This window comes from Pangasianodon hypophthalmus, chromosome 1 (assembly GCF_027358585.1).
Source record: "Pangasianodon hypophthalmus isolate fPanHyp1 chromosome 1, fPanHyp1.pri, whole genome shotgun sequence".
NCBI lineage: Eukaryota > Metazoa > Chordata > Actinopteri > Siluriformes > Pangasiidae > Pangasianodon > Pangasianodon hypophthalmus.
This window is the reverse complement of record NC_069710.1, coordinates 33998210-34021762: the sequence shown is the minus strand read 5'-3', so window position 1 is coordinate 34021762 and position 23553 is coordinate 33998210. Positions and strand designations below refer to the sequence as shown.

The following is a 23553-nucleotide window of genomic DNA, read 5'->3' as shown; positions in this document are numbered from 1 at the left end:
ATGCATTTGCAAATAAAACCAATAAAACATTTGAGTTTATTTTGTAGTTAAATCTGATTATTAACCATCCCAACATTAGTATAGAGTGAAATGCATCACTGATACTTAAAATACAATTTATATTTGAAAGGTTTAAATAGTAAAATGTTTAATATTTTGTCAACCTCTTGTTATGCATCAGGCGTGTTGCTCTACATTTTACTGTTATTAGGTTTATACTATAATAATGACAATCAAATAAACAAAATGTGAAAGTGATGATCTGACCTCAGTGTCTCCAGTGTACAGTGTGGATTCTCCAGTCCAGCAGAGAGCAGCTTCACTCCTGAATCCTGCAGTTTATTGTAACTCAGGTCCAGTTCTCTCAGACTGGAGGAGTTTGAGCTGAGAACTGAGGACAGAGCTCTACAGATTTCCTCTGTGAGATTACAGTTCCACAGCCTGGGAGAGAAATGATGATATATCAGAACACTGACATCTCAAACACAAACATACACAAATATAATTTATCCTTTTACTTAGAAGGTTTCGCGTGTACTGTGTGTGTGTGTTTTCTCTCTCTCTCTCTCTCTCTCTCTCTCTCACACACACACAGAGAGTAAAAGATGTTTTCATAGAAGTTGGCGAGCAGCAGGTTGTAATGTCGCACAGAGCAGCACAAAGTCAATGTAAAAACATGGAAATGTAAAAACCAGCGTTGCAAACTATTTTCAATGGAAAGTAGCTAAATGTCGCTAAATGAGGTCATGCGTCATTAGCATGTTAATGACGTCATCACGTCGTATCTGCACTCTGCCGCTGCGTAATGTGCCACAACTATGTACATAGCAAATGAAAAAGATAAAAAAATAAATTAAATAAAATTTTTAAGTCAGCCTGCCTCACAAAACCAAAGCAAATTCATTGTATGTGAAAGAAAAACACTATTTAACAACTTTTGTGATTCTGATTCCAGATCACTCCATGAGAATGCTGAGACAGAATTCGTCATCATCCACAAGATCCATACCCTCAGTGCTCTCCTCCTGTGGGGTGATATTGGATGCAGAGGATGAGCTATAACCTGGACAGAACTTAAATGAATAGGCAGCTGAAGTGCCAAAGAGCTGCAGCACTTTATCAGGCAGTTTGTGCTCATAACATGCATCTCCAGCCAACCTCAAACCATATCTAATATACAGAATAGAGCTGAGGGTCTGCAGGGACATGCAGTTCCTGAGTTTGTTTGTAATGACACCCATTTGACTGAACAGCCTCTCTACCTCAGCATTTGAGTGTGGGAGGGAGAGGACAGAAACTGCAACAGAAGCCAAGTCTTCATATGGGTTTATGCCTGCTGAAGCTCTATACTTCTTAACTTCAGCCCAGAATGCCAAAGTGTTTGTTGTTTCCTCCCATTTCTGAAGGTGAATAGACCTCCACTGATTAATAGTTTTATCAGTTGTGGCCGGGCAATATCCTAACAGGTCTGCAAGTTTTGCCATGTCTGTAAGGCTCTTGTTGTGGTTTAGTGTCTCCCCCACATTGAACAAAGACATGTGCTGCAGTATCTCCATATTATCTGGGAGCCTTGCTCTCAATTCATTTGCTAAGGAGATGGTGTAGTTCACACATCTTCTTCGCACACAGTCCTCCTCCTCGGGAGAGAGGTTCAGCTGTGCTGCCTTGGACTCAAATATATAGCCAAGGTATGGTTTGGGAGAAATGTGTCCCTCTATTGGCTCTTTAAGGACATCCATTTTTGCCATCGGATTAATGACTCTGCTGCAGACAGACTTCATAAGCCTCATTAAACAGTCAAGCAGCTTGAGCGGATCCGACTGTTCCCCCTCAAAAGCCTTAACAGCAGACTGCACCTCACTAATTATAGATTTTAAAAAGTGAGATACAGGAGGTTCTGTGGGTCACTGTACATGGAATGTAGAACATCTGCCATGTAACAGTGCTCACTCAACATGGTGAGACTGAAATGCAATTTTAACTCCTCCCACTGATCCAGGATTCTGGACACAGCAGGCTCTATGGAAAGCCAGCGTGTGGCACAGACCTTTGTTATCAGTAAAGGCTTCTCCCCACAGTTTATTGTCTGATAGACGGCCTTGTATGCCTCTCTGCGCTTTGGAGAAATAGAGAACCAATTATAGGTTTCTCTAACAAGACATTCCACGCTACGTGGAAGAGTGTTTTTGGAGGAAGAGCTTACAGCTAACTGTAGGGAGTGATACACACAGCGGATAAGGACTAGATGTTTTAAGTCACTCTCCTCCCTCAGAATTTTGTGCACACCATTGTACACTCCTGTCATTACAGATGCATTATCTGTGCCAATGCCAAGCAAGTTCTCCCTCTTGAGACCACACTTCCCAAGAAAATCTAGAACTGCTCTGGCTATTGTTCTAGCATCCCCTCCCTCCAGCTCAACAAGGCCTAGGTAGGTAGCCACCACATTTGCCTTGTCCTCACTAAAATACCGAATTACAATCCCAAGGTACTTTGAGACACTTACATCAGTGCTTTCATCAAGAAGGAGGCGGTATTTGCTGTCACCAATATCAGCCACCAATCTTTTAAGGAAATATGGTGCCAACACCCCATTGATCATTTCAGTACTCTTGGTACGGTGCATCCGAAAATGTTTGGCTGCACAGGAATCTGGAAAAGCAGCTTTGCATGCTTTACCAATGTGGTCACAAGAGAGAATGGAGCAGTGCTCTGCTATAGCAATTGCCATTGTTGCCTCTGCTTGTTTTAAAGAGTCAGTGTTTTTTGGAGAAAATGGCAATGTAGATTGCTTGGCTTGATTATAAGGCTTGGACTTTTCGTTGTGCTTCTGAGTTGATGCATGCTTTTTAATGTGAGATAACTTGGCACAAAATTCTGTCTTGCAGTACAGACAGTAAGCCCTTGTGTCACTGCCCACATAGAGCTTCAGCCACCCCTTAAATTCAGGGATCAGCTCTCATTCTTTTCTATATTTTTGGGAATATATTTTAGAGTGTGACATGTTACTATTTGAATGTGTGTAATGTTCTAGCTGTGCGTGTATATGTATTTATATTTGTATTGTGTATGCACTTTTTATATTTGTATTATGTGTATATGTTTTTTATATGTGTATATGAGTTTAATGAAGTTTATTGTTGTGTTTGAATAAGTACAGTGTACAGTCTCTAAATAAACTATCTGAATTCAGTGAGTTTAAAAACTGGAATGAACTAAAGCCCTGTGGTAGGGAGTTATATAAGCACATGACAAGAATAAACGGTCACAATAATCTTTCAAATTTAATACAAAGGAGAAGCTGGTAAGTGATTGGTCTGTGGCAACACAGCGTGCACATGCGCAGTTCATTCACATCTATGTCAGCTGCTGTGCGGTCAACGGAATGCGCTGCTCGTCTCTCAGCCACTCACTGAACAGAGCAGACGCACAGAGGGGTGTGACTGCAGCAGGGAAGCAAGACCTCGTGCTCGCACAGGACAGTACTGGTGACATTTGGAAAGTTGCTAAGGTTCATCCAAAAAGTCGCTAGATTTGTTGCTTTTTTGGAAAAAAGTCGCTAAAACAAGCGACAAAGTCGCTAAGTTGGCAACACTGGTAAAAACATGGAAATGTAAAAAGGGACGGGGTTTGAATGAATTTTCTTCCCATTAAGAATGGAGTGTTTTAAATTAGAGAGATGCATGTGTCATTGTAAAGACCATCATTTTAGTTTTATCTGCATTTAGAAATCATTTTAATGATTTGAATTGGGATTCTATTTCCTTAAAAGCTTTTTGAAGTTTATTTATCACTTCAGCAAAAACAGGAGCACAGCAATAAATAACATCATATCATCAGCATAAAAGTGCATATTTGCATAATCAAGTTTTCTTCCTAAATGATTTATATAAATAAAGAATAAAAGTGGTCCCACTGTTGCACCCCTTTATGGACAGACAACACATTAGAAAACAAACCATCAGCCTGAACACAGAGTCCTATCCAACAAATAATGTGAAAACCAAGTAACAGCTCGACTGGACAGCCCTGAGTCAGTCAACCTCTGCAGCAGAATAGAACGGTCTACGCTATCAAACACCTTCCACATATCAATGAAAAGTCAAACACAGTGTTGTTTCTTGTCTAAGGCGGTGACAATATCATTAACTACTTTCACAGCAGCAGTAGTTGTGCTATGGCGTTTTCTAAAAGCAGACTGGTATTCATGTAGTCATGTATTCACTCTATAAATGTTCCTTTAATTGTTCGCTTATTAAAAGTTCTAGTGTTTGGGCAAGAGCTGATAATTTGGGTGTAGGCCTGTAGTTATTAAGATGACAGGGTTCTCCACCTTTTAGCAGCAGGAGGTTTAAGAAGTAAGCATCTAAACCATCTGGGTCTGCAGATTTTCTAGGATAGAGTTTTTCACTATAAAATACAATATTCATGCTATATCGTGCAGTCCAGACCTGCAGTTAAAACAGTGTAGGAATATTTGTGTTTTTATCAATTAAATTAACTGTATTTATGTACTAATTATGTATTATCACATTTCAAGACAACATGTGTTTAAAGGGTTGAAACCTGATTTTTCTGTCATGTTTTTCCCAATAAATTAATATATTTTCTCTTTTTTATTGTTATATCTTAGATCTATACATTTTATGCACATTTTACCTTATTATGATTGTTTTGTGTTAAGCAGAAAAAAGCACTTAACCAAAGAGAAAAAAAATAACTATTTATTTAATGATGCTCTCTTCAATAAGCTCCCTCATTCTCCTTACATACAGAATAACAGTGAACTGATTAGAGTAATTAATGATAAGCATTATCCTAATCAGTGCAGCGTCATTAGTGTTAATTTAAAATAATAAATACTACATTTAGGTAGTTAGTAATACATTTATGAAATAATTTTAAAAATACTTACTTAGCTTTTCTGGATGCTTTGACCACGGGCATCAGCCTCAGAAGACATTCGTCTGATCTGTGATATTTCCTCAAATCAAACTCATCCAGATTCTCGTCTGAGTTCAGCAACACAAACGCCAGAGCTGACCACTGAGCAGGAGAGAGACTGACTCCACTGAGACGATTGTCATCTTTACTTTTCAGGTAATGCTGTACTTCCTGTACTAGAGAATGATCATTCAGTTCATTCAGACAGTGGAACAGATTGATGGATTTCTCTGGAGATGGATTCTCCCTGATCCTCTCCTTGATGTACTCGACTGTTTCCTGTTTGTTGTGAGAGCTGCTTCCTGTCTGGGGCATTAGGTCTCGTAAGAGAGTCTGATTGGACTCCAGTGAGAGACCCAGAAGGAAGCGGAGGAACAGGTCCAGGTGTCCATTCTCACTCTGTAAGGCCTTGTTCACTGCACTTCTCAGGAAATCAGACATGTTTGATTTGGTTAAAAGATCAGACAGATCAGTGATTTGTTGTTCTGTTACATTTCTGCTGATGAAAGAGAGAAATGCATATGAAGCGGCCAGAAACTCCTGAACACTCAGATGTACAAAGCTGAACACCTTCCCCAGGTGCAGCCCAAACTCCTCTCTGAAGATTTGGGTACACACTCCTGAGTACACTGAAGCTTCTCTGACATCAATGCCACACTCTCTCAGGTCTTCCTCATAGAAGATCAGGTTTCCTTTCTCCAGCTGTTGGAAAGCCAGTTTTCCCAGTGCCAGGATACTCTCTCTGGTCTGCTGAGGATCAGGGTCACATTTCTGATGGTACTTTTGCTCCTTGTGTTTGATCTGAAAGATCAGGAAGTGTGTGAACATTTGGGTCAGAGTCTTGGGGATCTCTCCACTCTCTGCTTCACCCAACATTCTCTCTAGAACAGTGGCTGAAATCCAGCAGAAGACTGGGATGTGGCACATGATGTAGAGGCTTCTTGAAGACTTCATGTGTGTGATGATTTTATTGGCCAGGCTCTCATCACTGATCCTCTTCCTGAAGTACTCCTTTTTCTGAGGATCACTGAATCCTCGTACCTCTGTTACCTGGTTTACACACTCAGGAGGGATCTGATTGGCTGCTCCTGGTCGAGAGGTTATCCAGAGGAGAGCAGAGGGAAGCAGATTCCCCTTGATCAGGTTTGTCAGCAGCACATCCACTGAGGTTGACTCTGTCACATCACACAATCTCTCATTGCTCTGGAAATTTAGAGGAAGTCGACACTCATCCAGACCATCAAAGATGAACATCACTTTGTGAACATTACAGTCTATTAATTGTAATTCTTTTATTTCTGGGAAAAAGTGATGAACAAGATTCATCAGACTGAGATTTTTCTGCTTCATCAAATTCAGCTCCCTAAAGGGAAGTGGAAACATGAAGGTGACGTCCTGATTTGCTTTTCCTTCGGCCCAGTCCAGAATGAACTTCTGCACAGAGACTGTTTTTCCAATTCCAGCAACTCCTTTAGTCAGCACACTTCTGATGGACTTGTCTTTAAAGAGCTCATTACATTTGATGGGTGTCTCCTGTGTTGCTGGTCTCCTGGACGCCGTCTCAATCTGTCTCACCTCATGTTCGTTATTGACGTCTCCACTCCAACCCTCTGTGATGTAGAGATCTGTGTAGATCTCCTTCAAAAGTGCCGAGCTTCCATGCTGTGAGATTCCTTCATTAATTCTTTTACATTTCTCTCTCAGTTTGGATTTGAGTTTTCGATGGTACACGACAAATCCTGATAAAAAGAAGAATAAAATGTAAACTCTATGATCATCTCTGTTGACTACTGATATTTTCATATCTGTATAGCATATGTAATGTCAATACTGATCTGTTATTATATTCTGTTGATAAAAGCACATCATTATGATGTGTTTAATAAATTTACAGCAGTTTCCTTCCTCTAAAATTAAAGTGATGTTATAACCCCATGAGCTCTTACTGTTCTGCAGTGTGTTAGCGAGATCTGTGTGGTTCATGTTCTTCAGGACGTGCAGTGTGATCTTCAGCGCTCCCTCTCTGACACTGCTCTGATCCACCTCAGCCTCCACCTCCCTCTCAGAGCATGCTGGGTAATCTGGATTCAGGAGCTTCTTAAATTTCTTCAGCTCATTCTTTAACAGAGTGATGACTTTGTGCTCCAGATCCTGATTTGAAACAGAATGAGAAAAATACAGAAACACTATTATGCCACATGAGTATGTGTTCATTACTCAAAACTTCATATTACTGAAAATATAAAACTACATTTTTCTATAATTAATCATAAAGATTCTACAAGCAGATGTAAGAAATAAAAAGCTTTGCACTAAACACAGCTTTGGGATTTTAAAATCGTGTATTCCAGGCCTATTCAATAGGTGGCATCCAGACAAACTGGTTTCAGCTGAAGGCACAGACGAGCAAAATAATGAAGGAGAGTCATGGAGCATTTCTATGTGTTTGAAACCAATGAGGAAAACACAATACACTCGTGTTCTCTCTTAGTGTTGCTCAGTATTTTGTTCTGTCACATTGCAGTGAGAGTGGAATAGGTGTAATGATTACTCAAATCTCTGGCAGATTTTAATTAAATTAATTAATTTATTCATTTATTAATAATAATAATAATTTATTAATTAAAATATTTAATTAATTTTAATTAAAATGCTGGGATTAGTAAAAGTTACACACACACACCTTGAATATGGCCTCCAAATGACTCTTCTCAGTGATTTTTGATTTATTCTTCTGCAGTCTATGAACAAACAAAACACTTGTTAAAAGTTTAACAAGGACTATAAATCATATTCATAACTACAAACACAAAGCAGTGAACACACAGATATTTGAGAGATGTTTGATTATGAGAGTGTGAGAGATAAAACACTGCACTCATACATTAAACTGTCCTCACCTCAGATCAGTAGCACAGTCTGTGGCTCTAAAGAGTATTGGTTCATCCATTGACGTGTCACTCTTCATGGACACACAGCTGGGTTCAGGTGAGTCTGATCTCTCACCCTGAATCAGACTAAACACACACAACCACTGCATCATTATTACTGTTCTGCAGCAATACTGAATAATTCAACTGTAGTTAAAATCTGATGATATTCCTTATTAACACTGATACGATTCTTTAACCTTCATACTTAGATGTGTTAGATGTGTTTAATGTCACTAATTTCAGTAGCTTAATGTCACTAATCATCAGCTGGTTTTGAACATCTTGAGACAAAGCTCCTGAATTAAACTATTCACTAGTCACTTTTCACAGAAACACATCAGAGTCTGATCTGTTTAGTGTTGGTGAATGTGAGAACATTTCTGTTTTTCACAGGGTCACACCCTTCGCTCACCTCTCATATTCCTTTAAGCGCTGTTTCACAGACACACTCATGTTGGAGGTCATGTCTCCTCCTACAGATTACACCTGTAAACCTAGACACACACACACACACACACACATATAGGGACTCAAATCTACAAAAAGTTGCAGATTTACAAATGAAGCACTGAGCCCAGTGACACCATTTTTAAAGAACTAGCGATTTTCCCAAATTGGAAGAGACGCCTCACGCTTCAGCGCTTCATTAGAGAGAGAAACACTGCAGGACACATATTTACTTCACTCCAACATGGCGGTGTTAAATCTAACCCTGTATCACCACACACTTCCCTTACAGGGAAATCAGGTCCTACAGTAAACTGTGGAAGTTACAACTTCAGTACAAATCAACTGAACTGTTCTTCATCTAGTGCACATTCACAACATTCACATATTAGAGCTTTACATTTACATACTTACTGTGTTTTTCTCCTGCCAATGATTTGCTTCCTTATTCCACAAAATGGACTTTGACTTTCACTTAAACCGGAACACACACACACACACACACACACACGTCAGTGATAAAGCCCTGTCAGATTAGAGTCATATAAAGTTTGTGCCCCCTCCATTGGCTCTAAACTCCAGTAAACTCCTCTGTGTGTGTGACTGTGTGTGTGTTTCTTATTGACATCATAGATATCTATATTAGAACCCTAGCTCATACTGTTTAGAAGCATATTGATACTGATTTCCATTAAGAGCCATTTTTTGTTTGAAATGATTATTTTATTATTTATTATTTTCTGTATTTTTTATTTCACTATTATTTTCTTTTTTTATTTTACTTTTTTAATTTAATGGATATGTTTTATTTTTTCAAGCATTTCTTTACATAAAACCAATGATCTGCCAACAGAATAAAAGAATTTAAAGATTGAAATTATTTTTTTAAAAAGTCTATAAATAGGTTTGATATTTTGCAAAATTTGTTTATTATTTTTTATTTTGATTAAAGGTTTTAATAACTGTATATTTGTTTTAATTATTATTGTTATTGTGATATTCAATTAAATATGTCACTCAATTAAATTTGTCACTATTTAAAATATTTTCTCTTGAGAATCATTTGTAGCCTTTAGATCAGTTTCATTTATATTTCTGATTGTTGTTCAAGGATCTGTAACTACATGTTTAAGCTTGTTGCCGGGGTTACAATTCACATAATTACAGTGATTTAGAACCTAAATCTACTTTGGAGGCATCCAATTAGAAACGAGTATTCTCTGTCTGATCACATATTACACATTCCAGCATGTTCTTATACCATATACACACAGTGTGTGTGTGTGTGTGTGTGTGTGTGTGTGCGTAATGAGATTACTCTTGCCTGCAAGCGCGTTTTTCTTCTCTCTGATTCATGAAATCGACTTGAGCTTTACAAACATTCCCCACATAATTTCTCTAGAGTACACATCTCCTCACACACACACACACACACACACACACAATGGAATCACAAAGACACCTCTTTCTGATGAGGTTCCTGTCACTACACTGTGGCTGTGTCCTAAATTGACAGACATGAACTGGACACTAGGGGGCGCTGTAGCTAGTACAGGAGTACACTTATCAAACATTTAGCTCAAAAGTTGTTCACACTAGTGAAGGAGTATCCAGTGTCAGAACATTGTAACAGTTAGAGGTAAAGTTGTAACTTACTGTTATAGGAAAATAATCAACTTCAGGGCAGTAACTCCGCTTCATCACACCACCCTGTCATATTTTATTCCATACTTATTGTAGCCTGTATAGCGCTAATAACCTGCTAGCTAAAAGGACTAGCGATTTTGTATGAAGACATTAAACATGACTGGTACATTTTCCACTTGCAGTGCATTATGGGTAACACAAACAGATAATGAAATTACCTAGAGTTTTCATTAGAAGAGATTCTGTGTTCTAGTCTTTTTTAAAACACACATGGTTGAGAGATTGTGATTGGCTATACAGTCAGGTCCATAAATATTGGGACAGTGACACAGTTTTGGTAATTTTGCCTCTGTACACCACCACAGTGGATTTGAAATGAAGCAGTCAAGATGTGACTGAAGCGTAGACTTTCAGCTTTAATTCAAGGGGTTTAACAAAAATATTGCATTAACCGTTTAGGAATTACAGCCATTTTTTACAGAGTTCCTCCATTTTCACAGGCTCAAAAGTAATGGGACAATTGACGATAAGCAGTTTCATGGCCAGCTGTGGCCTGTTTCCTCCTTATATCATGATAAATTAAGGAGATAAAAGGTCTCGAGCTGATTCCAAGTGTTGAATTTGCATTTGGTAGCTGTTCATGGGAACTCTCAATATGCCGTCCAAAGAGGTGTTGATGCAAGTGAAGGAGGCCATCATTAGGCTGAAAAACCAAAACAGACCTATCAGAGAGATAGCAGAAACTTTAGGAGGGCCAAATCAACAATTTGGTACATTCTTAAAAAGAAGGAATGCACTGGCGAGCTCAGCAACACCAAAAGGCCTGGGAGACCACAGAAAACAACTAAAGTGGATGATTGCAGAATTCTTTTCTTATTGAAGAACAACCCCTTCACAACATCTAGCCAAGTCAGGAACACTCTGGAGGAGGTAAGCCTATCATTGTCAAAGTCTACAATCAAGAGCCACCTTCATGAATGTAAATACAGACGGTTTACCTCAAGATGCAAACCGCTGGTAACACTCAAGAACACAAAGGCCAGATTAGATTTTGCTAAAAACCTCTAAAAAAAGCCTGACCAGTTCTGATGCAAGATTAACTTGTACCAGAATGATGGGAAGAGAAAAGTATGGAGAAGGAAAGGAAGGGCTCATGATCCAATGCATACCACATCATCTGTCAAACATGTGGAGGCAGTGTTATGGCATGGGCGTGTTTGGCTGGCAATGGAACTGGGTCACTGGGGTTTATTGATAATGTGACTGTTGATAGAAGTAGCAGGATGAATTCTGAAGTGTACAGAGCTATACTTTCTGCTCAGATTCAGTCAAATGCTGCAAAACCGATAGGACAGCGCTTCACAGTACAGATGGATAACAACCCAAAACATACTGTGAAAGCAGCCCAAGAGCTTGGAAATTAAATGTTCTTAAATGGCTGAGTCAGTCACCTGACCTCAACCCAACTGAGCTGCTTTTCACTTACTGAAGACAAATCTGAAGGCAGAATGACCCACAAACAAGCAGCAACTGAAGATGGCTGCAGTAAAGACCTGGCAAATCATCTCAAGGGAGGAAACTCAGCATTTGGTGATGTCCATGGGGTCCAGACTTCAGGTAGTCATTGACTGCAAAGGATTTACCTCCAAGTAATAAAAATAATCCTAATATTTATGATTATATTAGTTTGTCCCATTACTTTTGAGCCTGTGAAAATGGAGGAACTCTGTAAAAAATGGCTGTAATTCCTAAACGGTTAATGCAATATTTTTGTTAAACCCCTTGAATTAAAGCTGAAAGTCTACGCTTCAGTCACATCTTGACTGCTTCATTTCAAATCCACTGTGGTGGTGTACAGAGGCAAAATTACCAAAACTGTGTCACTGTTCCCAATATTTATGGACCTGACTGTATATATTCTATAGCTCAGCAGGCTCTCCTTCCATGCTGTTTGAAATATTACCAATTTAGTTTGATAGCATTTACATTCTAATTTTCAACTGGTCTATTTTAAGGTGTGTATTATCATTATACCAGAATGCTAGTTTTTTCTCTCTAATTATTTTTTGTTTAAGGGGGTTACATTATTGTATAGTGGAACATTGACTCTAAGCAATCAGTTAGTTGCCTAATCAAGCTCTGTGGGGTCAGACAGTGATCTAGTTGATACTGTAGATCACTAGGAGATTTATCATAGTTGATAACTCTAGGAGATTATTGATAAAACTCACTCAGTAGCTGACGTGAATGTACATTTGACATGGTACGATGGCAAGGTGCATATATTATGATTAAGACACATTTTCAAAGAGATGAGATAATGATCTGAGAACTTCAGACTGTGGAAATTTGACTATACTTTCTATATTTAATCCAAACGTCATTATTAGATCAAGAGTGTGACCACCATTATGAGTGGGTCCTATCATGTTCTGATTGACCACTACCAAATCTAGAATGGACACAACCTCTATTCTCAGAGCGTCTTCCAGGTTATCAAAATGAACATTAAAGTCTCCAACAATTAATGCTTCGTCTAAAGAAACAACTAGGTTAGACGTATTTTTGTGGCTACATATGTTATGTTAGTAAAAAGAACTTCAAAAGTGTTGAATACTAGATTAGCATTATAAATAACTGCAACACCTCCTCCTCTGCCAGTTAGACTGATGTATATAACTGTATCCAGGAGGACTAGCTTCATTTAATGCTACATACTCATTTGGTTTAATGCACGTTTCTGTTAAACACAGTAAATTTTAAACTCCTGATCAGTAATAGTTTCATTAACAATAAATACTTTAGATGTAAGAGATCTATTATTTAACAGTCCTAGCTTCAGATCAAAGGTGTTGGCTGTGTATTCACTATGATTTAATTTTATGTTAATTAGGTCACTAAAACAAACTTTCTGAGTGTTTCTACATTTTTGTTTAGTTCAGGGAACAGACACAGTCTCAGTATAGTGGACCCTACGTGACAACTCAGTGCAGCTAGCAGATGGTCTGTTTAGCCTGCTTGTCTGCTCCCTGGCCTTGGCTCTGGATTGTTACTGAATTACTAGGCCTGTTCTGAGACTATGTGCTATGATGCAAGAAATGACAGCAGCACTTTCCTGAGTGGGATGGACACCGTCCCGCCCTAACAGGCCAGCCTTGCCCTCAAAACTACTCCAATTATCTATAAAGCCTACATTGTTTTTGGTGCACCACCTGGGCATCCAGCAGTTCAGTGACCATAACCTGCTGTAAGCTACACCGCCACGCCACTTTTGGATGGGGCCAGAGCATATTACTGCATCAGACATCACCTTCACTAATTTACACACCTCTACGATGTTGCTCTTAGTAACCTCTGACTGAAGAAAGTGTATCTCATTAGCTACCGTTGAAAACCTATTCTTGCCTAAGACTCTAAGATTACCTGCTATGTTCGGCACCCTGGCTCCCGGTATACACCTAACTAGCGCTGCTACCCAATTTTATGTGCCCTAAGATAGAGTCTCCTATAACCAGAGCTCTTTCAGGTTTCTTGGCTGGTGCTTCACTTAGGAGAGCAAACCTGTTAGATACGTGAAGCGGAGAGGATTGGTGCTCCTGTGGGCAAGCCTTAGCATTATCCTTGGCTTTGCGATTATGCCACCAAGACATCACTCATTCGCCCCGCTGTGAGGGCTCAAATGACGGAGTTGGGTGATTGCTAATTCCACCTAAGGCATCCAGACTTTCCCCTACAGAAACTACACTGCTCTCACTCTCATTAACCCTCTCTAGAGTCTGGACGCGCACCTTAAATGCTGCAATCTTCTCCGTCAGAGAGCTAACTAATATACACTTATGACAAATAAAGCTCTCAATGATGGAGGAAGAATAACTAAACATTCTGCACTCAACAAACCGAAAAAGCTGAATATTTGCCATGTTGAATGTTTAATGTCTAATGTTCTGTGGTTACTGCTACTGTGGCAGTAGAATAGCTTCAACATGTTAAAACTAAAATATTATTTGTTTCAACATAGGAATGAAGTTTTTAATTTCCATGTTCATATTATATTTTGAAAAATGTTGGAATAAATGATTCATTCGTACATGCACATTGTTTTGTAGTTAATGCTTAAATATGGCAGTAAAATAGCATTAACTCCTCTCAGCCTGACTAAAACCTGCTTTGTGGGGACTCCATATAGAAACAATTAACAAAAAAGATAATAAAAAAACACTTCAAATGTCACTCACGTAATACCATTCTACTCTACTTTTGTTGTCACATACACTGGAGATGTATTTAAATCACAGTTAGTGTACTTTGACCCAGTCAGCAGGTGGTTCATTACAACAAATATATAAATTATTTCACTATTGGAACAAAGTTTATGATTTCAGGGTTAAATATAGAATATTTTGGAAGACTTTAGATTAATTATGATGTATTTAGACACACACACGGTTTTTCATTCCCACGAGTCTACTTATTTGTGTCTGTTTGTGCTTTCAGTGACTACCGTAATCCATGATTGAGAGAGACACAGAGTGCAAGACCACTTGGCAGAGCTTGCAACACACACACACACACACACACGTACACACGCCAAGAAGTGTGAACTTGAACCTGACAGACCGAAAGCTGCGAGTTTTTGTTGACTTTTGGAAGTGTGCTGAAAAGCGTAGTCTGAATAAATGTGAGCCCGGAGCTCAGTTAAGATTGCACCTGTCTGTCTAATCTTCCACCCCACCATCAGCCAGGATTTAGGCCTCCTTATAGCACAAAGACAGTGCTGGTTAAAGTGGTAAATGACGTGCTACTGACCACTGATCTGTATTGTGTCCTTGCTTCTGTTGCTTGACCTTAGTGCAGCTTTTGACACCATTGATCATACTATTCTCCTTGATAGATTAGAAAACGTTGTTGTAGTTAAGGAAATGGCCCTCTCCTGGCTCAGGTCTTATTTGACTGATCAGTTTGTAGATGTACATGGTGACTTCTCTATGTAAACTGAGGTAAACTTTGGTGTTCTGCAAGGATCTGTGTCAAACATTTGGGTTGTGAGGGAAATTAGGAGACTGGAGGCAGGCTTGGCAGACAACTCAAAAAGGCTCTTTTATTGGCCATTAATACTTCGCTCACTTTTCAGTGGTTTAATTTTAAACAACATACACACACACACGGCTCAGTGCAGCTCAGCTCTCACTCTCCCAAGGCTCTTTTGTCTCCCCTCTTTATCCCTGCCACCAGTCAATGAAACATTCATTAGCCTAAATCCGCACGGGTGTGTAATTCTTACCACTCACCTTCTCCAGCTCTGCCGCCCATTCACAACCTGGCCCTCGACCATGGCCCCGCTTTTTCTTTATATATACTACCTCTATGTAAATTTGTTGGATAAGTCAATCTCTTTTAATCTTCCATTCATGGGGTGTGAGGTGGAATTTCCGACCAACTGGTTTTGCCAGTTTCACTCACCCCGAATTTCCCACAATTGCAAGTTTAATTCTCGCAATTGTGAGTTTAGGCTGCATCTCACAACTGTGACCTTATGTATTTATTATTACTTACAGTATATTACTTTATAAGTCGCATTTTTTGTCATTGTGTCCATCTTTAGAACAGATCTTCTGTTCAGACGTGTCATGCTGTATTTAGTGAGTGTCACAGTATTTTTATTACCTATGTTTGGTATGCATGTTTGATTGTTGATAAATATAGATAGGGGCTACACTCATTACTGTAGCAGTCAGTTTTATTATGTTCCAGTTTAATCTAATAAAGACAAAAATACCCCAAAATGGTTATACCATTAAAAAGTTTATATTTATTGGAAAGTGATCAGAAATGTACAATATTTTCATTTTATAGCATTACACTTTAGCCTATGTATGCTACATTCCAATGTGTCCACCCTGATGCTCAACCACTGCTGGAAGAATTTATTTATGTACTTGTTGCATGCTGTTACTATAAGTTCCTCAAACCAGAATTCATTTATGGCAGCAATTAAATCAGACTGTGTAGGTGGTTTTGCTTCTTTCCAAATATAGAGAATTTGAGAATTTCAGAGAATGTGACACCATCTCAATGGGATTCATATCAGTGGATTCTGGTGGAGTCTTCACCCAGTTTATACCCTCTGCAGCAATGACTCTGCTTGCAGTGGTGTGTTTCGGGGTTATTGTCCTGGAAAAAGTGGTGATGGACTCTGAAGTTTTCCCTAATGTAGGTAGTGGCAGTTTCTTTTATGATAGCATCTTTAAAGAGTCCATTACCCCTTTGAAGATTGCAATAGGTCCCAGTCCCAGTATGGATATTGCTCCCCAAACTTGAACTTTCCGTGGGTGTTTCGTCTACCAATTTTACAAAATGACATCTTGTCAAAGTGGTCCAAAGCCACTGTGGTTTCTTCAGTGAAAATGACTTCTTGAAACGTCTACTTCTCATTGATCCATATCTGGGCTTGTTGGAGACGTATCTCTTTATTTTGTCTCTGATCAAGGAACAATGTTGAATTTTCCCCTACTTCCACCCAAGTATTTGCCTGATCCTCCGAATGCTCACTGATGTCCACTCTATTGTCACACCAGAGCTGTTTTTTCACTGAACTTGCCAGCAGTTCATCATTATGGCTAGTGATGTTGTCTATGGCTGTGACAATGTCCCTAAAATCAAGGGCAAAACAGTAAATAAATATTTGACACTTTAGGCACAACCAACACATGACATTGTTGCAACATATTTACATTTGTGGTAGTGTCATACTGTATGAAGTGGGTAACTAACTTATTTATTTTGAGAGGATTACGTATGCATGATGTTTGTTCTTTATAATGTCTTCTGATGGTGCTCAATGTAGTGTGTACACCAATGGAACTCAGATGGTGTATTTCTGGAGTGGAACTTCCAGCAGACCTCATCATCCTGATGTCTTGGGAATGCAGCTTGCTGATCTTGGTCATTTTGAGATACCTTTACATTTGGATGGACTGCATTTATCTGTACAGATGTCAAGGTGTCATTGGGGGCGTGAACAATAAGTGAGAATGGGTTGTAGATACTGTAGGCTAAGCCGATCTATCAGGCCAGTCTAAATGCTTAACATGGCGTAATGTACTAAAGACAAAGACCGGGAAGGTTAAACAAATTTTAATCACACGCTCCTTGTCTTATGCAGAATTTACCACCAAACAATGACACCATAATCACTAAAACCACCGTCAGCTGACAAGGAAGTGGCATGTGATGTTACTCACGCCACTGTTGCTAAGTTACAGTCTAAACACCCGTAAGCTTTTGTGGTAATTACTGGAGACGTTAACCATGTAGATCTGGATTCCACTCTCCCAACTTTCCACCAGTTTGTTGACTGCACTACATGGGAAAACAGAACACCAGACCTTTTGTATGCAAATGTTAAAGAAGCATACAGAGCTACTACCCTACCTCCACTTAGTAGATCAGATCATGACCTTGTCAGTATGTTCCTGCAGTTCAAAGTAAGCCTACCACAAGGATTGTGAGGAGGTGTACTCAGCAGGCCAGTGTGGCCCTGCAGGACTGCTTTGAAACATTTATCAAGGTGTCAAGGTGTCATTGGGGAAGTGGACAATAAGTGAGAATGAGTTGTAGATACTGTAGGCTAATAGCAGGTGCGAACTGGGTAAATGCATGTGATTAACCAAAGTTATTGTCATTCATTTTTAAACTGTCAAAATACTGTCCCTAACTCAAAAAAGCAACTTTATAAAGCATATTCTTGAGTAACTATACTTTTCTGACTCAAAGTGCAAATGTTTTCATCTATGTTTACTGCATTTAGACCTTATTTAAAATATGTACCCTCCACAAATTACCAAATGAAAAGACAGTTAAATGGTTAGGACAACTACTCAATAACTAGTGCAATTCTAAGAAACTGGTCATTTGTTAATAGTTCAAATACGGTTTTACAAATCTGTGTAATCACCTCATTATAATGAAGGTAATTTTAATACATTACAAAAACTCACTTTTTCACACAAGACAGTAAAATGGTTAGGACAATTATTTGATAAATATTGCAGTTGCAGACTATGAATTGAGTAATACAGAGTTGAGTAATTTTCAAATAATGTACACATTATGAATTCAGAATACATGTGAATAAAAAAAGAAAACTCAGTGAGGTCTGTGAACTTTAACAATATAGTAAACAAAATGGCAAGTAAATTGCACAGCAACTATATTTGCATTGGTATTAATTGAACACATTTTACTCCAGAAAAAACATTAATTAGCTCATATCTCCTCTCACCATGTCTGATCATGAGCTATAGTTGTGTTCATTGTGCATGTCTTTCCACTTCTTTATCCACTGAATTCTTTGCTTGGGAGTTTTTCATTTCTGTACATTTCTGTTAATTTTCATAAAGCACAATCTAAGTGTTAACAGGTCAGAGGTAGAACTACAGTTCCTCTTTTATAAAAAAATAACATTACTTGCATAAATTTGATATCCAACAACAAATATTTGATCAAAATGCATATTTTAGTCTAACTTATTGCTCTTATTTCTCTCTTGCACTCCGTCTGTTTGACACGCATGCACGCGCATCTTTAAAGTTTAACAGTTTAAAAGTTGTTATGACAAATTGTTTTGTGAAATGGAAATATGCGCATGACTTTTAATTCAAAATATTAACAGATAATATAAAATAAGAGTAAATAATGTAAGTTACACGTTGGAGAAAAGCATCTCTTAAGCGCATTAAACAGCACAAGCACTCGCGGTATTGTCTTGTGTTTTGGCTTGAGATTTAGTAAATGCGTGAGAGTTGGCAACTCTGCAAGTGCGACTTTATATCTCACAACTGTTAATCAGCACTGAACTGAGTAATATTTATGTACACATTATCTCATGAACACCTGCAGAGAGCACAATGAAGTGTGTGTTTACAAAGCACATAAAATAATGATCCTCTGCATCACACTCATGCAGTCACGTGGAAATGGATTTTCCAATCTCTGTATTACTAAATATTTGTGTCCATTATTAGGATATATTTGAATTCATATTTTATTGTGAATATTTTATGTTTTCTGGAAATCATGACATTAAACGTGCAGTTAATAAATTATCAGACCCTATCAGAGAATGATGTTAAATCTATGTTAAATATATAATGTAATAATCTATAAGCCTAGGCATATTTAAAGACTGATTCAAGACTAATCATTGCCAAGAGCAGTCTGATCTGGCCTGTGGACTTCTGTGTTCACTTTAATATTTTTATGCAAATCATACCTAATATTTTCTTTTAAAGCTAACCGAACACACATTCCATTGTTTTCAGTGTGCTATGTGTTGAACTGCAGTGTGTTGTTCCAGGCGCCACCTGGTGGATGTTGTGTGAAGCACAACAAATGAATTTAAACTCTAAGAAGCGAGACTGCAGGGTGCCGCGTGATCACACGTGACGTTTTATAAAATTTATAAAAAAGTTATAAACAGCGTATGTTTTTAAACGCTTGGTGCGTTAGATCTCTCTGGTGTAAATACGTGTTTTCTTTCAGTTTTTTGTGTGGTGTTAAAAAACAGCTACATTTCTCACATTAAGTAGCTATAAGAAACAAAATGTTTTCACTTATTTATTAAATTTACATGCTATTATATTACAAGCTGTGCAGACTTTATCTTTTTTTCATTAAAAAAAACAAAAACAAAACATTTATCTGTTTTTATTTGCAACATCAGTGCTGGAAAATGCAGCTTGGTCTGACCAGCTACCAGCTGCTGAAACATGATCACTGGTTAAACTGGTACCCTTTAAAAAAAAAAAAAAAAAAAAAAGGCTCCTTGAGGTTCTATATAGAACCCTGGGGCCAATAGAACCTTTTACCAAAAAAAATGGTTCTATGTAGAACCCTTGGGGAGCAAAGAACCTTTTTAATTAAAATGGTTCAATAATTCATGTTTTATGACTGAAGTGTAAATTAATTATAGGCCTAACAACACATTCACAAAGCTTTTTGAGTGAAGACCCAGGACAATGACTGCTGTAGTCAAAAACAAGAGAGTCAACAAATATTAATATCTAGTCAATGTATCTGAGCTTTTTTTTAATGCAAGTTTGTACATCAGAATGAAACTTATATTTCCTAATACATTATAGTTTGCCTTTTGACGAATCATTCTGTGAAATAAATAAACTAATCAGGTGTTTTCTTTATTTTGTACCATACTGTATTGTGATGGTTTAAAAACAAATTATATTTCAATTAAAAACAAATAATCGTAAAAGCGCCCTCTGGTGGCGACGTGGCGTATGTGTGTTGCATCATCCTTGAATTCCTATTGGTGGATTGGAGAAGACGATCCTCGAGACAGTGACGGTTAATTTTTCAAACTGAGATGTCCGCCATTTCTGCCCGTTCCCTCAGGTAAGTTAAGTTTTTACATTTTTGAAATCATATTACTGAAATATTTAGTATCATCAGTTAATATTTCTATGTTTTAGAGTAGCCCTTGTGTTAAATAGTGATTCTAGAAGCGAAACGGATAATATTTAGCTCAGTTAAAAATACTGCTGGGTAGCACTGAGGGGCTTCGTCAGCCGTCGGTTCAGAAGCCGAGTTAAACTGATTTTGCTCCGGTCTGGCAAATATGAAGTATTTTATTTGATATAAAGTTCTTTTGTTTTATTCTTATTCTAATTTTATTATTTTAATTATATATATATATATATATAAGTTTCTGCTTTGCTTTTCCTTTAGTTTATTTCAGTTAAGCCACCCGGGAGTTATTGTGCACTGTAACCCTGACAACTTTTATTTGCCTAAAGAAGTAAAACGGCATGCTTCGGAAGAACTTTGTCCCTCTCATCATTTGCCCGAACATGAACTAACGAGTTGTTCCTCTGCCGCTGGGAGTTGCTGAAGCGGTGAGAGTAACACTGGGGGCTCGGCCGGGATTTGTTCCTCGCATGTGCTGAGTGATAAACTGCGGTTAAAGCAGCCGCTCTTCCTGAAACCACGGTTAATCAGGCCGCTCGTGCAATTGAGGGGCGCGGCTTTTACACACTTAGCGGTAAAAACACCGGAAGCGGAAAGCGCGCGCCCGCGAGCTCCTACACAACCAACGCAACTTAACTTTTATACAAAATTAAATTTAAATAAATAACAAAACCAACACACAACAGTTCATAGTATTTATGAGTATCCAGGGTAAATGTTTTTATATTTACGCTTTTACTTTTAAATAATGGGCAAAATCGATCAAGTTTATAGAGACGCTATAAATCATTAAGGCAAATAATAATAATAATAATAATAATAATAATAATAAAGTTTCTTAAATGATGTTTTTATTTTTATTTGCCTTAATGATTATTATTATTATTATAAATCTAACCCTGAATAAAATTTTAAACCAGGAAGCTATTTTGATTCATTATATAAGAGAAATTTCCAATTAGCAGACAATCAAACCCACTGATATCAGTTCACAGTGAGCTCCTCTATGATCACAATAAAGATCAATTAATTCTACTGTAGGGGTTTTAAGTAATTCCTCTTCAATAAAGTATATTCCAAAACAATAATGTCTTTATTTATTTTGTTTCTTTTTTTGCTTAATAATTTGCTTAATTATTTACTTAATTTACTTAATTAATGGTGTCTGCAGTAAAGAAACAAACTTTTCTACTTGTTCTTATATTATTCTTTTGGTTAGTTAATGTTGTAAACTTTTTAAAATAATACACATTTCCATATTTGTGTGTGTGTGTGTGTTTGTGTGCACTAAAGAAAAAAAGAAAAAGAGTAGGTCACTGTGAACTGATATCAGTGAGTTTCATCATCTAACAATTTGAAATGTTCCTTTTATAATGAATCAAATTAGCCTCCTGGTTCAATTATATTGATCTTATATACAGATACAGATCTTGTGAGTTTGAAGAGGAATTACTTAAAAACTCTACAGTAGAATTAAGTGATCTTTATTGAGACCATAGAGGAGCTCACTTTAAACTGTTTTACATGCGATTGATCATGTACCAATTTGAAATGTCCATTTTATACTGGATTAAAAACTGCCTCCTGGCACAATTATATTGACTGATCCAGGGATTTTGAGGAGCTTAAACTTAAAAACTCTACAGTAGAATTAATTCATCTTTATTGGGAGCATAGAGGAGCTCACTGTGAACTGATCTGAGTAGGTTTGATCATCACTACCAATTTGAAATGTCCATTTTATAATGAATCAAAATAACCTCTTGGCCCAATTGTATTAACAGATCCAGATATTATATTATATATATCCACTATATATTATATTATATATCTTTTTCTGCTTTCTCGCTTAACCGCAGTAGTCATATGGACATTCTAAGTTGTTAAAGCCGAAGCAGACACTGTCAGAGAGGAAGCGAAAATGGCGGATACTTGGGAGAGAGCGAGTATGGTGAGAAAACACTCCCACGTAAATAAGAGTAGTCTGTGGAATCCTACCATAATGACAGAGAATGAGGAAAAGTGAACACCTCTCTCGTTTGTGGACTGGCTGAATGAATTGGATGCTCAAGAGTCAAAGACTTGTAGTAATAACAATCCGTTTAAAACCAGTTCTGCTCCGTGTCATACATCAGCTCCAGTAAACAGGTCCACATGTTGCTGTGAGCCACACTTAGCACAGCAAACAGTGAGAGAAACTCAGAGGTGGACAAAGTACACAACTCCATTACTTGAGTGAAAGTACAGATACTTCTGGTCAAATATTACTCCATTACAAGTGAAAGTTGTGTAACCCGCTTAAAATTAACCTAAAACAGAGTTAAAAGATTGTTAGTTTTATCTAATATTTAGGTTATTTTCAGCTATGTGTCTTAACTGCATATCATTATTGTCCAGCAGATGGCAGTAGTGGCGCTGCAGAGAGGTGAAACCAATCTAGTTTTCAGTAACGAGGAGAGGGAAACAAATGCGATTGAATGGTAGTGAGCTGAACTGAGCTCTACACGAGGAAAGAACCACACAGAGTTAAATTTAAAACATAAGGTTTAGAGCTATTTTGCTAGTTTCTACTTAGAAATCATCTTTTATACGGTATCACGAGGGAAGAGGCGTTTTAGTACTGATGAGGATTTGTGGATTTTTCTGTTTCTCCGGTGAGTTTGCCGAGTGTTCACCATGTGTGTTGCTACTGGACACGGGTTTTCTAAGTATTGTTTTTGCAAGATACTGTTTTGTTGGTAATATTATGATCTTGATACCTCAGTATCTTGATGTGTATTTTTTTTAGTAAAAACCAGTTGGAGAGTAACTTGAGTCACATGAATCTGAGATGCTATTGCGAGCCACATGTAATCTAGGTTATGATGTAATTAGCTAGTCTGAGTTCACGTGTGCAGCGACTGAGAGAATGTAACCTGTTCAAATTGTAAACTGCTGTACAATTATGACTATGGGGGGTTTTTGAGTAATATTGTTTCCAGATCTGGTGAAGGAATTGGAAATGATTTTGATAGAGTAACTGAATGTTGCCCTGTTATGCAGGTTGGTTTTTTGTATGCATGATTTGATAAGGCCATTGGATTCACCTCCATTGGACAGACAG

At 37.8% G+C, this 23553-nt stretch overlaps 1 protein-coding gene and 1 long non-coding RNA gene across 2 annotated transcripts in view; both read right to left on the bottom strand.

Moving 5' to 3' along the window:
- Positions 1-23553, bottom strand: part of LOC113523756 (uncharacterized) — a 507872-nt gene that overhangs the window by 311285 nt on the left and 173034 nt on the right. The window lies entirely within an intron of this gene.
- LOC128318600 (uncharacterized) lies at positions 7851-8796 on the bottom strand. Its single transcript, XR_008302010.1, has 3 exons — positions 8739-8796; positions 8290-8371; positions 7851-7961 (listed from the first exon to the last, which is right to left on the bottom strand). It is a non-coding gene; the product is annotated as an uncharacterized LOC128318600 (long non-coding RNA).